The sequence below is a fragment of the Oncorhynchus keta genome, unplaced genomic scaffold (genome assembly GCF_023373465.1).
Source record: "Oncorhynchus keta strain PuntledgeMale-10-30-2019 unplaced genomic scaffold, Oket_V2 Un_contig_5305_pilon_pilon, whole genome shotgun sequence".
Taxonomy (NCBI): Eukaryota; Metazoa; Chordata; class Actinopteri; order Salmoniformes; family Salmonidae; genus Oncorhynchus; species Oncorhynchus keta.
In genome coordinates, this window is record NW_026288219.1 from 64,301 (window position 1) to 86,500 (window position 22,200).

General features: G+C 43.3%; 1 protein-coding gene across 1 annotated transcript in view; it reads left to right on the forward strand.

The window, feature by feature from the left end:
• Window positions 1-9,348: 9,348 nt before the first annotated feature.
• Window positions 9,349-22,200, forward strand: part of LOC127925208 (glucagon receptor-like) — a gene marked incomplete at its 3' end in the record, with an annotated part of 174,387 nt that continues 161,535 nt past the window's right edge. Inside the window, exon 1 of the mRNA XM_052510092.1 lies at window positions 9,349-9,662. The remainder of the gene's footprint in view (window positions 9,663-22,200) is intronic.

Here is a 22,200-nt window from a genome sequence, read left to right on the forward strand (position 1 = left end):
CAGTAAGTCACTTTGTACAGTAAGTCACATTGTACAGTAAGTCACTTTGTACTGTAAGTCACTTTGTACTGTAAGTCACATTGTACAGTAAGTCACTTTGTACTGTAAGTCACTTTGTACAGTAAGTCACATTGTACAGTAAGTCACTTTGTACAGTAAGTCACATTGTACAGTAAGTCACATTGTACAGTAAGTCACTGTACAGTAAGTCACTTTGTACAGCAAGTCACTTTGTACAGTATGTCACTGTACTGTAAGTCACTTTGTACAGTATGTCACTGTACTGTAAGTCACTTTGTACAGTAAGTCACATTGTACAGTAAGTCACTGTACAGTAAGTCACTTTGTACAGTAAGTCACTGTACAGTAAGTCACTGTACAGTAAGTCACTGTGTACAGTAAGTCACTGTGATTAAATGTACACTAACGGTCAAACACATACTCATTCCAGGGTTTAAATTCTGGAAGTAAACTGAATGAATTGAAATGGAATTGACCCAAAACCCCAACCATGCAGCCCAACTGTCTTGACTCTCCTGTCCTAATATTGAACCAGACCAGTACAGTGTTGTCCTAATATTGAACCAGACCAGTACAGTGTTGTCCTAGTATTGAACCAGACCAGTACAGTGTTGTCCTAGTATTGAACCAGACCAGTACAGTGTTGTCCTAGTATTGAACCAGACCAGTACAGTGTTGTCCTAGTATTGAACCAGACCAGTACAGTGTTGTCCTAACATTGAACCAGACCAGTACAGTGTTGTCCTAGTATTGAACCAGACCAGTACAGTGTTGTCCTAGTATTGAACCAGACCAGTACAGTGTTGTCCTAATATTGAACCAGACCAGTACAGTGTTGTCCTAGTATTGAACCAGACCAGTACAGTGTTGTCCTAGTATTGAACCAGACCAGTACAGTGTTGTCCTAGTATTGAACCAGACCAGTACAGTGTTGTCCTAGTATTGAACCAGACCAGTACAGTGTTGTCCTAATATTGAACCAGACCAGTACAGTGTTGTCCTAGTATTGAACCAGACCAGTACAGTGTTGTCCTAGTATTGAACCAGACCAGTACAGTGTTGTCCTAACATTGAACCAGACCATTAGTGTTGTCCTAATATTGAACCAGACCAGTACAGTGTTGTCCTAACATTGAACCAGACCATTAGTGTTGTCCTAATATTGAACCAGACCAGTACAGTGTTGTCCTAATATTGAACCAGACCAGTACAGTGTTGTCCTAGTATTGAACCAGACCAGTACAGTGCTGTCCTAATATTGAACCAGACCAGTACAGTGTTGTCCTAATATTGAACCAGACCAGTATAGTGTTGTCCTAATATTGAACCAGACCAGTACAGTGTTGTCCTAGTATTGAACCAGACCAGTATAGTGTTGTCCTAATATTGAACCAGACCAGTACAGTGTTGTCCTAACATTGAACCAGACCAGTACAGTGTTGTCCTAGTATTGAACCAGACCAGTACAGTGTTGTCCTAGTATTGAACCAGACCAGTACAGTGTTGTCCTAACATTGAACCAGACCAGTACAGTGTTGTCCTAACATTGAACCAGACCAGTACAGTGTTGTCCTAGTATTGAACCAGACCAGTACAGTGTTGTCCTAGTATTGAACCAGACCAGTACAGTGTTGTCCTAATATTGAACCAGACCAGTACAGTGTTGTCCTAGTATTGAACCAGACCAGTACAGTGTTGTCCTAGTATTGAACCAGACCAGTACAGTGTTGTCCTAGTATTGAACCAGACCAGTACAGTGTTGTCCTAGTATTGAACCAGACCAGTACAGTGTTGTCCTAGTATTGAACCAGACCAGTACAGTGTTGTCCTAATATTGAACCAGACCAGTACAGTGTTGTCCTAGTATTGAACCAGACCAGTACAGTGTTGTCCTAGTATTGAACCAGACCAGTACAGTGTTGTCCTAACATTGAACCAGACCAGTACAGTGTTGTCCTAGTATTGAACCAGACCAGTACAGTGTTGTCCTAGTATTGAACCAGACCAGTACAGTGTTGTCCTAGTATTGAACCAGACCAGTACAGTGTTGTCCTAACATTGAACCAGACCAGTACAGTGTTGTCCTAACATTGAACCAGACCAGTACAGAGTGTTTAGTGGTTTAGAGCCAAAGTGTTCAGGCTCTGTACCTAATGGTACCCTATTCCCTACATAGTGCACTACTTTTGACCAAAACTAGTGCACTATAAAGTGAATAGGATGCCATTTGGAATACACTTGGTAGAAGTGTCCCGTACTCAGACACCATAACTAATCTGTGCTCTATCCTCGTTACCGAGGGACTTTCTGGCAGCCTGCGCCCTGCGGCCCTCTCTGTGGTTCATAATTACATTTGTCTGTTATCACTAAAACTGTCCCCAAATGTGCTTCTTCTATGTGCGTTTAGTCGTGTTTCATATAATAATTATAATAACAGAGTCCTCATTGCTCATTCTTGTCCTGTGATTGGCATCAACACCAGACAGCGGAGTTGGCCAGAGTAAAAACAGATCTGGAACCAGGTTGTATATTGCGTTCAACACCAGACAGCGGAGTTGGCCAGAGTAAAAACAGATCTGGAACCAGGTTGTATATTGCGTTCAACACCAGACAGCGGAGTTGGCCAGAGTAAAAACAGATCTGGAACCAGGTTGTATATTGCGTTCCAGCTGAGGAAATGTTTAACCGAGGTTAACGTGTGTCCAGTCCCCGACTCGTCATGGCTTATCAGCGTATCGAACAGGGTCGTTGAACCTCACAAGGTTCAATGTTCACGTGACAACAGAGTTATAATGATGTTGTAAGAAGAAGCTTTTTTTTGAAGGTTTGCCTGACTACGCACTTCCTGTTTTCTCCCCAAACTGTTTTTTTTCTTCTTTCAGTAGATTTAGTGTGTGTTTTTTTGTTGAGTAGATTTACTGCCGTAGCCTGAGGGAAAACAACCCACCCTCAGAATAATCCAATGACCAAGCAGATGCAGCTTTAACACATCTGAAATAACTTGGCTATGACTAATTCTATCTACATCCACAATGACACTCTATTCCCTATATAGTGCACTCCTTTTGACTAGAGCCCTATGGCCAATGGCACCCTATTCCCTATATAGTGCACTACTTTTGACCAGAGCCCTATGGCCAATGGCACCCTATTCCCTATATAGTGCACTACTTTTGACCAGAGCCCTATGGCCAATGGCACCCTATTCCCTATATAGTGCACTCCTTTTGACTAGAGCCCTATGGCCAATGGCACCCTATTCCCTATATAGTGCACTACTTTTGACCAGAGCCCTATGGCCAATGGCACCCTATTCCCTATATAGTGCACTACTTTTGACTACAACCCTATGGCCAATGGCACCCTATTCCCTACATACTACACTACTGTTGACCTATGGGCCGTGATGAGCCATCACGCTCATCACTGAAGGTCATTATGGAAGGAGTCCCAAGTGACCCCTACTCTCTACATACTACACTACTGTTGACCTATGGGCCCTGGTCAAAAGTATTGCATTATAAAGGGAATAGTCTGGTAATGGCAGCCATTCTTTTCTCCTGACTTCAGACTCACGTACATCTTTCCTGCTGTCAAATGACCAAATCTCCCTCTGGTGGCCTCATGGGTAGAAGTTATTCATATTTTTCATAGTTTCATCATTAATAAACTTTTTTATTTATTTTTATCTGAAGAATATCTGGTGTTTCAATGTGAGAACGTTGGAATACATTTCAACTCTGTATCTGACATGGTACAGGGGTCTTCTTTTGTTTAAGCCCAGAACCATGTGTGTGAGGTGTATACTTTTGTTTCAACGTAGATTTGTTTAAGACGACCCAGAAACACTCTGTGTGACGCTGATTTAGCCCACTGCAGTAAAAGGTTCAAAGTACCAGTCAGTAATACCAGATGGATTCTGTTCTCAGCTCCTCCCACAGTCTGGTTAAAGTACCAGTCAGTAATACCAGTTGGATTCTGTTCTCAGCTCCTCCCACAGTCTGGTTAAAGTACCAGTCAGTAATACCAGATGGATTCTGTTCTCAGCTCCTCCCACAGTCTGGTTAAAGTACCAGTCAGTAATACCAGATGGATTCTGTTCTCAGCTCCTCCCACAGTCTGGTTAAAGTACCAGTCAGTAATACCAGATGGATTCTGTTCTCAGCTCCTCCCACAGTCTGGTTAAAGTACCAGTCAGTAATACCAGATGGATTCTGTTCTCAGCTCCTCCCACAGTCTGGTTAAAGTACCAGTCAGTAATACCAGATGGATTCTGTTCTCAGCTCCTCCCACAGTCTGGTTAAAGTACCAGTCAGTAATACCAGATGGATTCTGTTCTCAGCTCCTCCCACAGTCTGGTTAAAGTACCAGTCAGTAATACCAGATGGATTCTGTTCTCAGCTCCTCCCACAGTCTGGTTAAAGTACCAGTCAGTAATACCAGATGGATTCTGTTCTCAGCTCTTCCCACAGTCTGGTTAAAGTACCAGTCAGTAATACCAGTTGGATTCTGTTCTCAGCTCCTCCCACAGTCTGGTTAAAGTACCAGTCAGTAATACCAGATGGATTCTGTTCTCAGCTCCTCCCACAGTCTGGTTAAAGTACCAGTCAGTAATACCAGATGGATTCTGTTCCCAGCTCCTCCCACAGTCTGGTTAAAGCAGTCCCTTAACGCTGATCTTGGGTCAGTTTAGCATTTCCCCCACTCATAGTTAAGGTTAGGAGTGAGGGAAAGGAAGCTGATCCTAGATCTGTACCTAGGGGGAACTTCACATTTGAGGGTTTCCCTTCACACATCAATTTGGATTCCAGGCTACCCCCTTCTCTGACCTCAGGATTATATTATTTGAAGTAATGAATTAAAACACTTAATTTTCCACCCAGTCAGAAGTCAGTCACACATAACATGAGGGGTCAGTGAGGCGTGGAACAGAAGAGTTTATTTCAGCTTGACATTTCAGAGCTGCTCCAAGGCAGAGGAGGGCAAGAGGGGTTGAAGGAGGTGACAGAAGGATGGAGGGGTGAAGAGGAACTCAGGGGAGGAGGGGTTCGGGTCAAAACCCCTTCCTTTAGGGTTTGGGCAAAGGGGGGGGCATGCATGATGAAGGATGAGGGTGGCTGTTGAGTGTGAGGAGGGGTAAAGTTCAAGCTCATTTTCATGGCACTCTAAGGCAAAGGGGAAAATGAGGATGAAGGAGGTTTAAATCTCCCCCTGTTCCTCTAGGGGTTGTTGCACAGCGCGACACTGACTGGTCACAGACAGTAATGTAATGGAGGCGTCAGAACACATCCCCACAAGGGAGTGAGATGAAATGAAGCAACGTATGTGTACATCATCAGACTAATGACACTGCAGGGAGCGACAGGCTGGTCTCATCCAGGGCAGAGGGGGTCAGGGTTAAGTAGTCATAAAGCCTTCCAAGTGCTGATTCTAATATTATTTTAGCCTTTCAGATCGTAATGAATACGATTACATGGACAGGGGGGACCTGATCCTAGACCAGCTCTGACTGTATACTGGTCCTATTAGATTACATGGACAGGGGGACCTGATCCTAGACCAGCTCAATGACTGAATACTGGTCCTATTAGATTACATGGACAGGGGGGACCTGATCCTAGACCAGCTCTGACTGTATACTGGTCCTATTAGATTACATGGACAGGGGGGACCTGATCCTAGACCAGCTCTGACTGTATACTGGTCCTATTAGATTACATGGACAGGGGGACCTGATCCTAGACCAGCTCAATGACTGAATACTGGTCCTATTAGATTACATGGACAGGGGGGACCTGATCCTAGACCAGCTCTGACTGTATACTGGTCCTATTAGATTACATGGACAGGGGGGACCTGATCCTAGACCAGCTCTGACTGTATACTGGTCCTATTAGATTACATGGACAGGGGGACCTGATCTAGACCAGCTCTGACTGTATACTGGGATTACATGGACAGGGGGACCTGATCCTAGACCAGCTCAATGACTGAATACTGGTCCTATTAGATTACATGGACAGGGGGGACCTGATCCTAGACCAGCTCTGACTGTATACTGGTCCTATTAGATTACATGGACAGGGGGGACCTGATCCTAGACCAGCTCTATGACTGAATACTGGTCCTATTAGATTACATGGACAGGGGGACCTGATCCTAGACCAGCTCTGACTGTATACTGGTCCTATTAGATTACATGGACAGGGGGGACCTGATCCTAGACCAGCTCTGACTGAATACTGGTCCTATTAGATTACATGGACAGGGGGACCTGATCCTAGACCAGCTCTATGACTGAATACTGGTCCTATTAGATTACATGGACAGGTAGGTCCTGATCCTAGACCAGCTCTATGACTGAATACTGGTCCTATTAGATTTCATGGACAGGTAGGTCCTGATCCTAGACCAGCACTCCTTGACATTTTGTGAATACAGGCCCAGGGCCATGGGGTTAGGCAGGGTCAAGGGACCGATACAAGGCTGAGACCAAAGCGGTGATGTTAACTGGTGTTTAGGGAAGTAGTGAAGAGCGGTGGCTGTAGCAACCATGGAAACGGTAACGTTCAGGAATTTGGTAACCATGGAAAAGTCACGTGTGATGTTGTAGGATTCTTAAGGATTGTTTTACTCTACGCGGGTCATATGTGGCTCAGTCAGTTAGATCATGGTGCTAACAATAGCCCAGGTTGTGGGTTCAATTCCTGTAGGGATCACACACTGACAATGGACATGCTCTCAATGCACCGCAAGTCACTTTGGCTGGAAGTGTCTTCTCCCAAATAATAATATTATTGTAGTGCCTCGGCCACACACACACACACACACACACACACACACACGCCACTTGCTCTATCCTCTAACTACCCTCTTGCGTTCCGCCTCCTCTTATGTGATTCGCATCCAAAATGTAACCTTATTCCCTATTTTGTGTACTAATTTTGACCAGGACCCATAGGGGTCTGGTCAAAAGTAGGGCACTATAAGGGGAATAGGGTGCCATTTGGTACACAGACGTCATGACTGCAAATCCAAACTCCACGAAGGCCAAATATGTAACCGATTTCAGACTGTGGCAGGTTTAGCACAACAAAGAGTTGATAATAAATGAAGGGAAATATTAAACATGTCACACCAAAGCAGCTCTATTACTCCACAAAGAAGTTCTATTACTCCACAAAGCAGTTCCATTACTCCACAAAGCAGTTCTATTACTCCACAAAGAAGTTCTATTACTCCACAAAGCAGTTCTATTACTCCACAAAGCACTTATATTACTCCACAAAGCAGCTCTATTACTCCACAAAGCAGTTCTATTACTCCACAAAGCACTTCTATTACTCCACAAAGCAGCTCTATTACTCCACAAAGCAGTTCTATTACTCCACAAAGCAGTTCTATTACTCCACAAAGCAGTTATATTACTCCACAAAGCAGCTCTATTACTCCACAAAGCAGTTCTATTACTCCACAAAGCAGTTCTATTACTCCACAAAGCACTTATATTACTCCACAAAGCAGCTCTATTACTCCACGAAGCAGTTCTATTACTCCACAAAGCAGTTCTATTACTCCAGTTCTATTACTCCACAAAGCAGTTCTATTACTCCACAAAGCAGTTCTATTACTCCACAAAGCAGTTATATTACTCCACAAAGCAGTTCTATTACTCCAGTTCTATTACTCCACAAAGCAGTTCTATTACTCCACAAAGCAGTTCTATTACTCCACAAAGCAGTTCTATTACTCCACAAAGCAGTTCTATTACTCCACAAAGCAGTTCTATTACTCCACAAAGCAGTTCTATTACTCCACAAAGCAGTTCTATTACTCCACAAAGCAGTTCTATTACTCCACAAAGCAGTTCTATTACTCCACAAAGCAGTTCTATTACTCCACAAAGCAGTTCTATTACTCCACAAAGCACTTCTATTACTCCACAAAGCAGTTATATTACTCCACAAAGCAGTTCTATTACTCCACAAAGCAGTTCTATTACTCCACAAAGCAGTTCTATTACTCCACAAAGCAGTTCTATTACTCCACAAAGCAGTTCTATTACTCCACAAAGCAGTTATATTACTCCACAAAGCACTTCTATTACTCCACAAAGCACTTCTATTACTCCACAAAGCACTTCTATTACTCCACAAAGCAGTTCTATTACTCCACAAAGCAGTTCTATTACTCCACAAAGCACTTCTATTACTCCACAAAGCAGTTCTATTACTCCAGTTCTATTACTCCACAAAGCAGTTATATTACTCCACAAAGCAGTTCTATTACTCCACAAAGAAGTTCTATTACTCCACAAAGCAGTTCTATTACTCCACAAAGCAGTTCTATTACTCCACAAAGCAGTTCTATTACTCCACAAAGCAGTTCTATTACTCCACAAAGCAGTTCTATTACTCCAGTTCTATTACTCCACAAAGCAGTTATATTACTCCACAAAGCAGTTCTATTACTCCACAAAGCAGTTCTATTACTCCACAAAGCAGTTCTATTACTCCACAAAGCAGTTCTATTACTCCACAAAGCAGTTCTATTACTCCACAAAGCAGTTCTATTACTCCACAAAGCAGTTCTATTACTCCACAAAGCAGTTCTATTACTCCAGTTCTATTACTACACAAAGCAGTTCCATTACTCCAGTTCTATTACTACACAAAGCAGTTCTATTACTCCACAAAGCAGTTCTATTACTCCACAAATCAGTTCCATTACTCCAGTTCTATTACTCCACAAACAGTTCTATTACTCCACAAAGCAGTTCCATTACTCCAGTTCTATTACTCCACAAAGCAGTTCTATTACTCCACAAAGCAGTTCAATTACTCCAGTTCTATTACTCCACAAAGCACTTCTATTACTCCACAAAGCACTTCTATTACTCCACAAAGCAGTTCAATTACTCCAGTTCTATTACTCCACAAAGCAGTTCTATTACTCCACAAAGATCCCAGAAATGTTAGTCCTGTCAATCCCTAAATGTCCATTAATTATGATCCATATAATAATTTACATTTCCTGTTGCTGCAGGATTATTTTCCTGCTGTAGCAAACTGGCTCAAAATAAGATCCTACACCTGTAGTAGCATAACATATTTTGCAACGTGTTTTGTTTGGCGACTCCAAGTAAAAATCGTACAATCATTAAAACGGAATATGATGGACATACTTGTGCGCATCGTTTTTTTCTTTATCATCTTTGGTGGCTAATAAGATAAGAGAGCGATGATACTCCCGACAGCAGCTACAGAGTCCGGGCAGCTACAGAGTCGGGGCCCCTTCTGTTTGACGTCACACCGGTGGCAAAACTGACACCGCGCGCACTGACTGTGTGGCTCTCCTCTCATTGCACCCAAACTCGCGCCGGTCGATGTCTCCTGCGCTCCTCCGCATCGAGTTCTGAGACTAGAAGTACACGAAACGTCAGCGTCAAACTCTGGAGTCCTTACTGTCGGTTCTAGAAGACTTTACCGTTGTTCTACATTCTCTCTCTACCTCGTTGAAAGTTGGATTATGAGCGCAGCTCGTTCGGCAGGATATAGTCCGTTTTCCAGCGGTTCCTCAGAAGATGACCAGTGGTGCAACTGAGATTAGGGAACAGCGAAAGGAGGTCGATGCTGCCAAAGGTAGGCTAGCCCACTAAACTACCCTACTATCCTCATTTGTAATGCTGCAGTTTACAGTACGTTTGATCGGTGGTGGTTTATGGGGTTGGTGTATTTTATTTTGAGTAGTTTACGTGTATTGCAAAAATGTTTAGATTATGTTGTAATAACATTTAGCTTCACTAAAAGTTTTTTTATTCTCAGATCTAAAGGTCACAGCGTTTCACTGACATTTACATTTACATTTAAGTCATTTAGCAGACGCTCTTATCCGGAGCGACTGACGACACATCTGTTTTACGCAATGCCTGGTTTATTGTGTTATATTTGTTTAATGCCGAGAGAGAGGGAGAGGGAGAGGGAGAGGGAGAGGGAGAGGGAGAGGGAGAGAGAGAGAGAGGGGGGGAGAGAGAGGGAGAGGGAGAGACAGCAAGACACATAGAGAGGAGAGAGGGGGGACAGAGAGAGGGAGAGGGAGAGACAGCAAGACACATAGAGGGAGAGACAACAAGACACATAGAGGGAGAGACAGCAAGACACATAGAGGGAGAGACAGCAAGACACATAGAGGGAGAGACAGCAAGACACATAGAGGGAGAGACAGCAAGACACATAGAGGGAGAGACAGCAAGACACATAGAGGGAGAGACAACAAGACACATAGAGGGAGAGACAGCAAGACACATAGAGGGAGAGAGCAAGACACATAGAGGGAGAGACAGCAAGACACATAGAGGGAGAGACAGCAAGACACACACACACACAGAGGGAGAGGGGGCAGAGAGAGGGAGAGACAACAAGACACATAGAGGGGAGAGGGGGGGACAGAGAGAGGGAGAGACAGCAAGACACATAGAGGGAGAGACAGCAAGACACATAGAGGGAGAGACAGCAAGACACATAGAGGGAGACAGCAAGACACACACACACACAGAGGGAGAGGGGGGGGGGGGGCAGAGAGAGGGAGAAAGAGATAAATCACTTTATATATTCACTTTATATATTATCTACCTCACTTGCTTTGGCAATGTTAACACATGTTTCCCATGCCAATAAAGCCCTTGAATTGAATTGACAGGGAGATAGAGAGAATGAGAAAGACATAAGGAGATAGAGAGAAGGAGAAAGAGATAGTGTATGATGTAATGTTTACTGTTGATTTTTATTGTTTATTTCACTTTATATATTCACTTTATATATTATCTACCTCACTTGCTTTGGCAATGTTAACACATGTTTCCCATGCCAATAAAGCCCTTGAATTGAATTGAATTGAATTGAATTGATAGGGAGATAGAGATAGGAAGAGAGAGAATTAGTGCACGGGTTCTTAGCGCTTTGATATGATTGGCATTTTTGCTGCTGATTTCTGGATCCCTCCGCTGGCAGTGGGCCCTGCCCCATCGCCTACCGCGCTGTTCTGGAGACATGGGATTATGATGTCGCCTGGGGGTGTCCGCATGAGAAATAGAGTGAAACTAAATTCTCAGTCTGAAGTGGTAGCCTGTACTCTGGCTACATATTACTGCTGTAATAATTAGCGTTGTTGGGTTTGAATGTGTAGGAGGAGAGGCTACTTCTTGAAACACATCTGTCTATAATAGTTTTTAAAGTTACATTTTGGTTCAACTGAGGAGGAGTCTTGTGTAGGCTTTGCTCTGACGTATCATTTATAAGGGTCCTCTCTAACTATATGTAGGCAAGAATTTTCCACTAAATAGGAGGAATGGAACGCATGTTTGTATGATTAAAAAGTGCTAATTATATATGTAAAACGTAAAATATTTCATAAGAAGTTGTATAAAAAAATATCTGCAGTATTTATTTCAGAATTAGAAACAACAAACGATATTACCAGCTGTTTGGTAATGGTTACGTTGTGTAGAGATTAATGTGATATTTAAAAATGTACCGCAAATTTGCCTTTGATGTACAATATGTAAATACAGCATTCACACAATGGTATAAAATAGTATTTTGATATATATATATATATATATATAGAGGTAAGGATATATAAATATTTAAATATATATATATAAATATATATTCTTTATGAGTAGGGCTGGGTGGTGAATTTACTTAATGCGTAACCATATTTTCCAGTTTCGCAGCACTTGTTCGTGCTACGGTGGACAATGTCTCTGTTTTGTAATTGTCACATACAGAATAGTGTTTACTTTTCTGCGGTCACACTCTATGACAGCAGTATCTGCTCCAGATAATATGAAATATTTGTTGGCGCTTATCGGCGCAATTAGCCACGCTGTTGCACGACTCTGGTCCCAGGCATGCGCTGGACGCGAGTGAAAGCGCGAGAGTGCACGTCAAACCCAAATGGATCAGAATTTCAGAACCTTCTAGAAATCTCTCTCTCTCATGTAATCGTTACATGTAAGGGATTACAAAAACCGTGTAACTGTAATCCACAAAAAGTACAAAAATATTGTAATCAGATTACAGATTATTTTGAAAAAATTGATAATTTCAAGAATTACTTTTAAATTCAGAACGGATGTGTGCGAAAATAATCTTTGACACTTCTCTGTTTTCTCAATAACGTTCAAATCAGCATTGAACAAAAATTGAAGTTTGTTCCACATGACAAATCTGTCGTTCTGCCCCTGAACAGGCAGTTAATCCACTGTTCCTAGACCGTCATTGAAAATAAGAATTTGTTCTTTATTAACTGACTTGCCTAGTTAAATAAAGGTAAATAAAAATAAATGAGCGAATCTGACCACAAGACAGAGACCACTATGACGACTCACCAAATGTGTTTGATGGATTTGCGAGAAAAGAGCAGGAATAGGCTTTTGTAGACTACAGTCCAAACTATGTCTTCCAATGGTGCGACTGATGTCGGCATCCAAAGGTTATTCAATTTGAATAAACGCTTGGAGGTCAGGATGACAGCAGTGGTGTTGTCTACGGTAACACGGATACCACTTATTAATGATATCTACATAGCGCATTGATGTGAATTACACTCTCTCATTTAGCTATTTGCGCCGTACGGATTGTGGTTGTTGTGGATTGCTGTTCACAAATCTAAATGTATATTTTAACCCAATAATGTTTGAATTCAAGAAGTTTAAGCTGCCTGTCAAGCATTGTTTTTTAAACCAGTGGACAGCCAGTGAAAAATGCGCTCTTGCAAGAGCTGCATAGTGCGGATCCCAGCCTACGGAATAAAAATAGGGCTTTTATTACTCAATCTAATTCATGCTGATAAAATAATAAATCCAAAGGCCTAATGGACACATGCTAAAATTAGCACACTGTTGATAGACTAAAAGGGGCAATCTGTCGTTGCTACATCCATTTCTGTTCATGGACTTCTTCTGTATTCTAAATGCCTACTGCTTCTTCTGTATTCTAAATGCCTACTGCTTCTTCTGTATTCTAAATGCCTACTGCTTCTTCTGTATTCTAAATGCCTACTGCTTCTTCTGTATTCTAAATGCCTACTGCTTCTTCGGTATTCTAAATGCCTACTGCTTCTTCTGTATTCTAAATGCCTACTGCTTCTTCTGTATTCTAAATGCCTACTGCTTCTTCTGTATTCTAAATGCCTACTGCTTCTTCCTCTAAATGCCTACTGCTTCTTCTGTATTCTAAATGCCTACTGCTTCTTCTGTATTCTGTATTCTAAATGCCTACTGCTTCTTCTGTATTCTAAATGCCTACTGCTTCTTCTGTATTCTAAATGCCTACTGCTTCTTCTGTATTCTAAATGCCTACTGCTTCTTCTGTATTCTAAATGCCTACTGCTTCTTCTGTATTCTAAATGCCTACTGCTTGCAAAATTGTCCTGACCTTTCAAGAATGGCTGACTCGCTTCACCTTGCTTTTACATTTCAGTAGATGCTCTTATTTAGCGCGGTTTACAGGATGAACTCGGGTTAAGTGGCTCTTATTTAGCGCTCAGGGTTTACAGGATGAACTCGCCCTTTTCTGGTTAAGTGGCTCTTATTTCAGTTCTACAGGGTTTACAGGATGAACATGAGAAGTATTAGAATATGGCAGATATGGAATTATTATTATTTTATTGCATTCTATCCTGCTGGCTTTTTAGACAGGATGAACTCTGGGTTATAGGTGGCTTGCTGAAGAGAACATCGACAGATTTCTCACCTAGCCGGCTCAGGGATTTGAACCAGCAACTTTTCGGGTTACTGGCCCAACGCTCTTAACCACTAGGCTTCCAGCCGCCCTTTTCTGGTGAGCTTGCAAGTTTTTCCATTCGATTATTTCAGTTCTACAGGAGTGCAGGCTTCACCACAGCACAGACCGTGAAGATATGTTGGCACATGAGAAGTATTAGAATATGGCAGATATAGGTGAATTATTATTATTATTATTGCATTCTATCCTGCTGGCTTTGGGCTACCTGAGACAGGAAACAGATAGGGAGGGCGTACAGTCTGTCTTTCACAGGCTACCTGAGACAGGAAACAGATAGGTGGGAGGGAGGGCGTACAGTCTGTCTTTCACGGGCTACCTGAGACAGGAAACAGATAGGGAGGGCGTACAGTCTGTCTTTCACAGGCTACCTGAGACAGGAAACAGATAGGTGGGAGGGAGGGCGTACAGTCTGTCTTTCACGGGCTACCTGAGACAGGAAACAGATAGGGAGGGCGTACAGTCTGTCTTTCACAGGCTACCTGAGACAGGAAACAGATAGGTGGGAGGGAGGGCGTACAGTCTGTCTTTCACGGGCTACCTGAGACAGGAAACAGATAGGGAGGGCGTGCAGTCTGTCTTTCACGGGCTACCTGAGACAGGAAACAGATAGGGAGGGCGTACAGTCTGTCTTTCACGGGCTACCTGAGACAGGAAACAGATAGGGAGGGCGTACAGTCTGTCTTTCACGGGCTACCTGAGACAGGAAACAGATAGGGAGGGCGTACAGTCTGTCTTTCACGGGCTACCTGAGACAGGTATAAACAGATAGGTCTATTACTCCTGTTTACATGTATATATTATCAGGGAGGGCGTACAGTCTGTCTTTCACGGGCTACCTGAGACAGGAAACAGATAGGGAGGGCGTACAGTCTGTCTTTCACATGCTACCTGAGACAGGAAACGGATAGGTGGGAGGGAGGGCGTACAGTCTGTCTTTCACGGGCTACCTGAGACAGTATCCAGTATCCCTGCCTACATGTACATACCTACCTCAGTACTCCAGTATCCCTGCCTACATGTACATACCTACCTCAGTACTCCAGTATCCCTGCCTACATGTACATACCTACCTCAGTACTCCAGTATCCCTGCTTCTGCCTCTCTCTGTTTTATCCTATAAACCTTGTTAGAGTCATTATCCTATAAACCTGTTTTTAATTTTTTTTTTTTTTTTTACCTTTATTTAACTAGGCAAGTCAGTTAAGAACATATTCTTATTTTCAATGACGGCCTGGGAACAGTGGGTTAACTGCCTGTTCAGGGGCAGAACGACAGATTTGTACCTTGTCAGCTCGGGGGTTTGAACTCGCAACCTTCCGGTTACTAGTCCAACGCTCTAACCACTAGGCTACGCTGAGTCATAGTGTAGTAGTAACAGACAGTTATATTAAGTGTGTAATTATGTAGTTGTTTAAGAGTCATTATCCTATAAACCTGGTTAGTGTCATGATGTAGTCGTAACAGACAGTTATATTAGGTGTGTAATTATGTAGTTGTTTAAGAGTCATTATCCTATAAACCTGGTTAGTGTCATAGTGTAGTAGTAACAGACAGTTATATTAAGTGTGTAATTATGTAGTTGTTAGTGTCATAGTGTAGTCGTAACAGACAGTTATATTAAGTGTGTAATTATGTAGTTGTTAGTGTCATAGTGTAGTCGTAACAGACAGTTATATTAAGTGTGTAATTATGTAGTTGTTAGAGTCATAGTGTAGTCGTAACAGACAGTTATATTAAGTGTGTAATTATGTAGTTGTTTAAGCGAGAAAACAATACAATATTACAACATCTGCTCATGTCACCTGTGTACATGCCACGAGACTAGAAACATACACCTTAAAGTACTTATGTACCATAAACCCATCAGCCAACCACATCATTTATCAAACATGAAGCAACCAACCACATCATTTATCAAACATGAAGCAACCAATCAGATCATTTATCAAACATGAAGCAACCAACCACATCATTTATCAAACATGAAGCAACCAACCAGATCATTTATCAAACATGAAGCAACCAATCAGATCATTTATCAAACATGAAGCAACCAATCAGATCATTTATCAAACATGAAGCAACCAATCAGATAATGTATCAAACATGAAGCAACCAATCAGATCATTTATCAAACATGAAGCAACCAACCAGATCATTTATCAAACATGAAGCAACCAACCAGATAATTTATCAAACATGAAGCAACCAATCAGATCATTTATCAAACATGAAGCAACCAACCAGATCATTTATCAAACATGAAGCAACCAACCAGATCATTTATCAAACATGAAGCAACCAATCAGATCATTTATCAAACATGAAGCAACCAATCAACCAGATCATTTATCAAACATGAAGCAACCAACCACATCATTTATCAAACATGAAGCAACCAATCAGATCATTTATCAAACATGAAGCAACCAACCAGATCATTTATCAAACATGAAGCAACCAACCAGATCATTTATCAAACATGAAGCAACCAACCAGATCATTTATTTATCATTTATCAAACATGAAGCAACCAATCAGATCATTTATCAAACAAACACCAGATCATTTATCAAACATGAAGCAACCAACCAGATCATTTTATCAAAATCAGATCATTTATCAAACATGAAGCAACCAACCAGATCATTTATCAAACATGAAGCAACCAACCAGATCATTTATCAAACATGAAGCAACCAATCAGATCATTTATCAAACATGAAGCAACCAACCAGATCATTTATCAAACATGAAGCAACCAACCACATCATTTATCAAACATGAAGCAACCAACCAGATCATTTATCAAACATGAAGCAACCAACCAGATCATTTATCAAACATGAAGCAACCAACCAGATCATTTATCAAACATGAAGCAACCAATCAGATAATTTATCAAACATGAAGCAACCAACCAGATCATTTATCAAACATGAAGCAACCAACCACATCATTTATCAAACATGAAGCAACCAGATCATTTATCAAACAATCAAACATGAAGCAACCAACCAGATCATTTATCAAACATGAAGCAACCAACCACATCATTTATCAAACATGAAGCACATCATTTATCCATGAAGCAACCAACATCATTTATCAAACATGAAGCAACCAACCAGATCATTTATCAAACATGAAGCAACCAACCAGACCATTTATCAAACATGAAGCAACCAACCAGATCATTTATCAAACATGAAGCAACCAACCAGATCATTTATCAAACACGAAGCAACCAACCACATCATTTATCAAACATGAAGCAACCAATCAGATAATTTATCAAACATGAATCAACTATGAGTCCCTATGGAACTCCCAATCACGGTCGGTTGTGCTACAGCCTGGAATCAAACCAGGGTCTGTAGTGACGCCTTAAGCACTGAGATGCAGTGCCTTAGACCGCTGTGCCGCTTGTGTGTGTTGTATCTGAGAGACTATCCAGAAGCTCTGAATATGAACATGCATCAGATGACAGGATTCTGCATTAACAACATTCTTCCTCACATGTGGTCTCTCTCTCTCTCTCTCTCTCTCTCTCTCTCTCTCTCTCTCTCTCTCTCTCTCTCTGAAGTCTCTCTCTCTGTACTTCTGGTTTCCTTGGAAGTCTGGCCTAGAGGTAAATAACTTCTTGTTGAATGATGTAATATAAAAGCATATTCATACAAAGTAGCAGACAGTCAACCAAGACTCCTCATTACAGGTCAACCCAGACTCCTCATCAACCCAGACTCCTCATTACAGGTCAACCCAGACTCCTCATCAACCCAGACTCCTCATCAACCCAGACTCCTCATCAACCCAGACTCCTCATCAACCCAGACTCCTCATCAACCCAGACTCTTCATCAACCCAGACTCCTCATCAACCCAGACTCCTCATCAACCCAGACTCCTCATCAACCCAGACTCCTCATCAACCCAGACTCCTCATGAACAGCTGTGATGTACAGGTCAACCCAGACTCCTCATGAACAGCTGTGATGTACTGGTCAACCCAGACTCCTCATGAACAGCTGTGATGTACTGGTCAACCCAGACTCCTCATCAACCCAGACTCCTCATCAACCCAGACTCCTCATGAACAGCTGTGATGTACAGGTCAACCCAGACTCCTCATGAACAGCTGTGATGTACTGGTCAACCCAGACTCCTCATGAACAGCTGTGATGTACTGGTCAACCCAGACTCCTCATGAACAGCTGTGATGTACAGGTCAACCCAGACTCTTCATGAACAGCTGTGATGTACAGGTCAACCCAGACTCTTCATGAACAGCTGTGATGTACTGGTCAACCCAGACTCCTCATGAACAGCTGTGATGTACTGGTCAACCCAGACTCCTCATGAACAGCTGTGATGTACTGGTCAACCCAGACTCCTCATGAACAGCTGTGATGTACAGGTCAACCCAGACTCCTCATGAACAGCTGTGATGTACTGGTCAACCCAGACTCCTCATGAACAGCTGTGATGTACAGGTCAACCCAGACTCCTCATGAACAGCTGTGATGTACTGGTCAACCCAGACTCCTCATGAACAGCTGTGATGTACAGGTCAACCCAGACTCCTCATGAACAGCTGTGATGTACAGGTCAACTCCTCATGAACAGCAGACTCCTCATGAACAGCTGTGATGTACAGGTCAACCCAGACTCCTCATGAACAGCTGTGATGTACTGGTCAACCCAGACTCCTCATGAACAGCTGTGATGTACAGGTCAACCCAGACTCCTCATGAACAGCTGTGATGTACAGGTCAACCCAGACTCCTCATGAACAGCTGTGATGTACAGGTCAACCCAGACTCCTCATGAACAGCTGTGATGTACTGGTCAACCCAGACTCCTCATGAACAGCTGTGATGTACTGGTCAACCCAGACTCCTCATGAACAGCTGTGATGTACTGGTCAACCCAGACTCCTCATGAACAGCTGTGATGTACTGGTCAACCCAGACTCCTCATGAACAGCTGTGATGTACAGGTCAACCCAGACTCCTCATGAACAGCTGTGATGTACTGGTCAACCCAGACTCCTCATGAACAGCTGTGATGTACAGGTCAACCCAGACTCCTCATGAACAGCTGTGATGTACAGGTCAACCCAGACTCCTCATGAACAGCTGTGATGTACAGGTCAACCCAGACTCCTCATGAACAGCTGTGATGTACAGGTCAACCCAGACTCCTCATGAACAGCTGTGATGTACTGGTCAACCCAGACTCCTCATGAACAGCTGTGATGTACAGGTCAACCCAGACTCCTCATCAACAGCTGTGATGTACTGGTCAACCCAGACTCCTCATGAACAGCTGTGATGTACTGGTCAACCCAGACTCCTCATCAACCCAGACTCCTCATCAACCCAGACTCCTCATCAACCCAGACTCCTCATCAACCCAGACTCCTCATCAACCCAGACTCCTCATCAACCCAGACTCCTCATCAACCCAGACTCCTCATCAACCCAGACTCCTCATCAACCCAGACTCCTCATCAACCCAGACTCCTCATTGGGCAAAAACTGATTGAATCAAATCCATTTTTTCACGTCATTTAAACAAAAAATCCAATGTGACGACGAAATACATTTTTAAAACAAATTTGAGCTGATTTTTACAGTGGCATTCAAGTCATTTGACAACTCAACCAAATGTAAATCAGAACTAGACGTTGAGATGACATCTGTGCCCAGTGGAATGTGACAGGAAGTAGGGGCAAATTTAAACAGATTTAAGGCATCTGTGTTTGTGACCAACTCTCAGGTTGGTCTCTCTATAAACATGAGAGCTGTCATGTCTCTGCTGTGTTCCGATGCTGTGCCGTTATAGGCCTTCGTTCTCCACTGAAGGGTTTGTTAATATGGATGTATGTGTGTACAACTCTTTACTAGGCCGAGGCTTTTATCTAGTGCAACTAACTGTCTCTGTCAGGGACGGTAAAGAGTTCACAAAACAAGGCAACGTACACAAGGACAAAGGTTCATCGTCAACAACACTGTGATGGTTACTACCGGACACAGCCATACAGATGGGTAGTTACCAGGTTGGTGATGGTTACTACGGGACACAGCCAATCAGATGGGTAGTTACCAGGTTGGTGATGGTTACTACCAGACACAGCCATTCAGATGGGTAGTTACCAGGTTGGTGATGGTTACTACGGGACACAGCCAGTCAGATGGGTAGTTACCAGGTTGGTGATGGTTACTACAGGACACAGCCAGTCAGATGGGTAGTTACCAGGTTGGTGATGGTTACTACGGGACACAGCCAGTCAGATGGGTAGTTACCAGGTTGGTGACAAGCCAGTCAGGTTAGTTACCAGGACACAGCCAGTCAGATGGGTAGTTACCAGGTTGGTGATGGTTACTGGACACAGCCAGTCAGATGGGTAGTTACCAGGTTGGTGATGGTTACTACAGGACACAGCCAGTCAGATGGGTAGTTACCAGGTTGGTGATGGTTACTACAGGACACAGCCAGTCAGATGGGTAGTTACCAGGTTGGTGATGGTTACTACAGGACACAGCCAGTCAGATGGGTAGTTACCAGGTTGGTGATGGTTACTACAGGACACAGGTTGGTCTCTCTATGCCAGTCAGATGGGTAGTTACCAGGTTGGTGATGGTTACTACAGGACACAGCCAGTCAGATGGGTAGTTACCAGGTTGGTGATGGTTACTACAGGACACAGCCAGTCAGATGGGTAGTTACCAGGTTGGTGATGGTTACTACGGGACACAGCCAGTCAGATGGGTAGTTACCAGGTTGGTGATGGTTACTACAGGACACAGCCAGTCAGATGGGTAGTTACCAGGTTGGTGATGGTTACTACAGGACACAGCCAGTCAGATGGGTGAGTTACACAGGTTGGTGATGGTTACTACAGGACACAGCCAGTCAGATGGGTAGTTACCAGGTTGGTGATGGTTACTACAGGACACAGCCAGTCAGATGGGTAGTTACCAGGTTGGTGATGGTTACTACAGGACACAGCCAGTCAGATGGGTAGTTACCAGGTTGGTGATGGTTACTACAGGACACAGCCAGTCAGATGGGTAGTTACCAGGTTGGTGATGGTTACTACGGGACACAGCCAGTCAGATGGGTAGTTACCAGGTTGGTGATGGTTACTACGGGACACAGCCAGTCAGATGGGTAGTTACCAGGTTGGTGATGGTTACTACAGGACACAGCCAGTCAGATGGGTAGTTACCAGGTTGGTGATGGTTACTACAGGACACAGCCAGTCAGATGGGTAGTTACCAGGTTGGTGATGGTTACTACAGGACACAGCCAGTCAGATGGGTAGTTACCAGGTTGGTGATGGTTACTACAGGACACAGCCAGTCAGATGGGTAGTTACCAGGTTGGTGATGGTTACTACAGGACACAGCCAGTCAGATGGGTAGTTACCAGGTTGGTGATGGTTACTACAGGACACAGCCAGTCAGATGGGTAGTTACCAGGTTGGTGATGGTTACTACAGGACACAGCCAGTCAGATGGGTAGTTACCAGGTTGGTGATGGTTACTACAGGACACAGCCAGTCAGATGGGTAGTTACCAGGTTGGTGATGGTTACTACGGGACACAGCCAGTCAGATGGGTAGTTACCAGGTTGGTGATGGTTACTACAGGACACAGCCAGTCAGATGGGTAGTTACCAGGTTGGTGATGGTTACTACAGGACACAGCCAGTCAGATGGGTAGTTACCAGGTTGGTGATGGTTACTACAGGACACAGCCAGTCAGATGGGTAGTTACCAGGTTGGTGATGGTTACTACAGGACACAGCCAGTCAGATGGGTAGTTACCAGGTTGGTGATGGTTACTACAGGACACAGCCAGTCAGATGGGTAGTTACCAGGTTGGTGATGGTTACTACAGGACACAGCCAGTCAGATGGGTAGTTACCAGGTTGGTGATGGTTACTACAGGACACAGCCAGTCAGATGGGTAGTTACCAGGTTGGTGATGGTTACTACAGGACACAGCCAGTCAGATGGGTAGTTACCAGGTTGGTGATGGTTACTACAGGACACAGCCAGTCAGATGGGTAGTTACCAGGTTGGTGATGGTTACTACAGGACACAGCCAGTCAGATTGGTAGTTACCAGGTTGGTGATGGTTACTACAGGACACAGCCAGTCAGATGGGTAGTTACCAGGTTGGTGATGGTTACTACAGGACACAGCCAGTCAGATGGGTAGTTACCAGGTTGGTGATGGTTACTACAGGACACAGCCAGTCAGATGGGTAGTTACCAGGTTGGTGATGGTTACTAAAGAAACCTGCAGTAATTCTACCTGCCACATTTTAAGGCTGCAATATGTAACTCACATAGAAATGTAG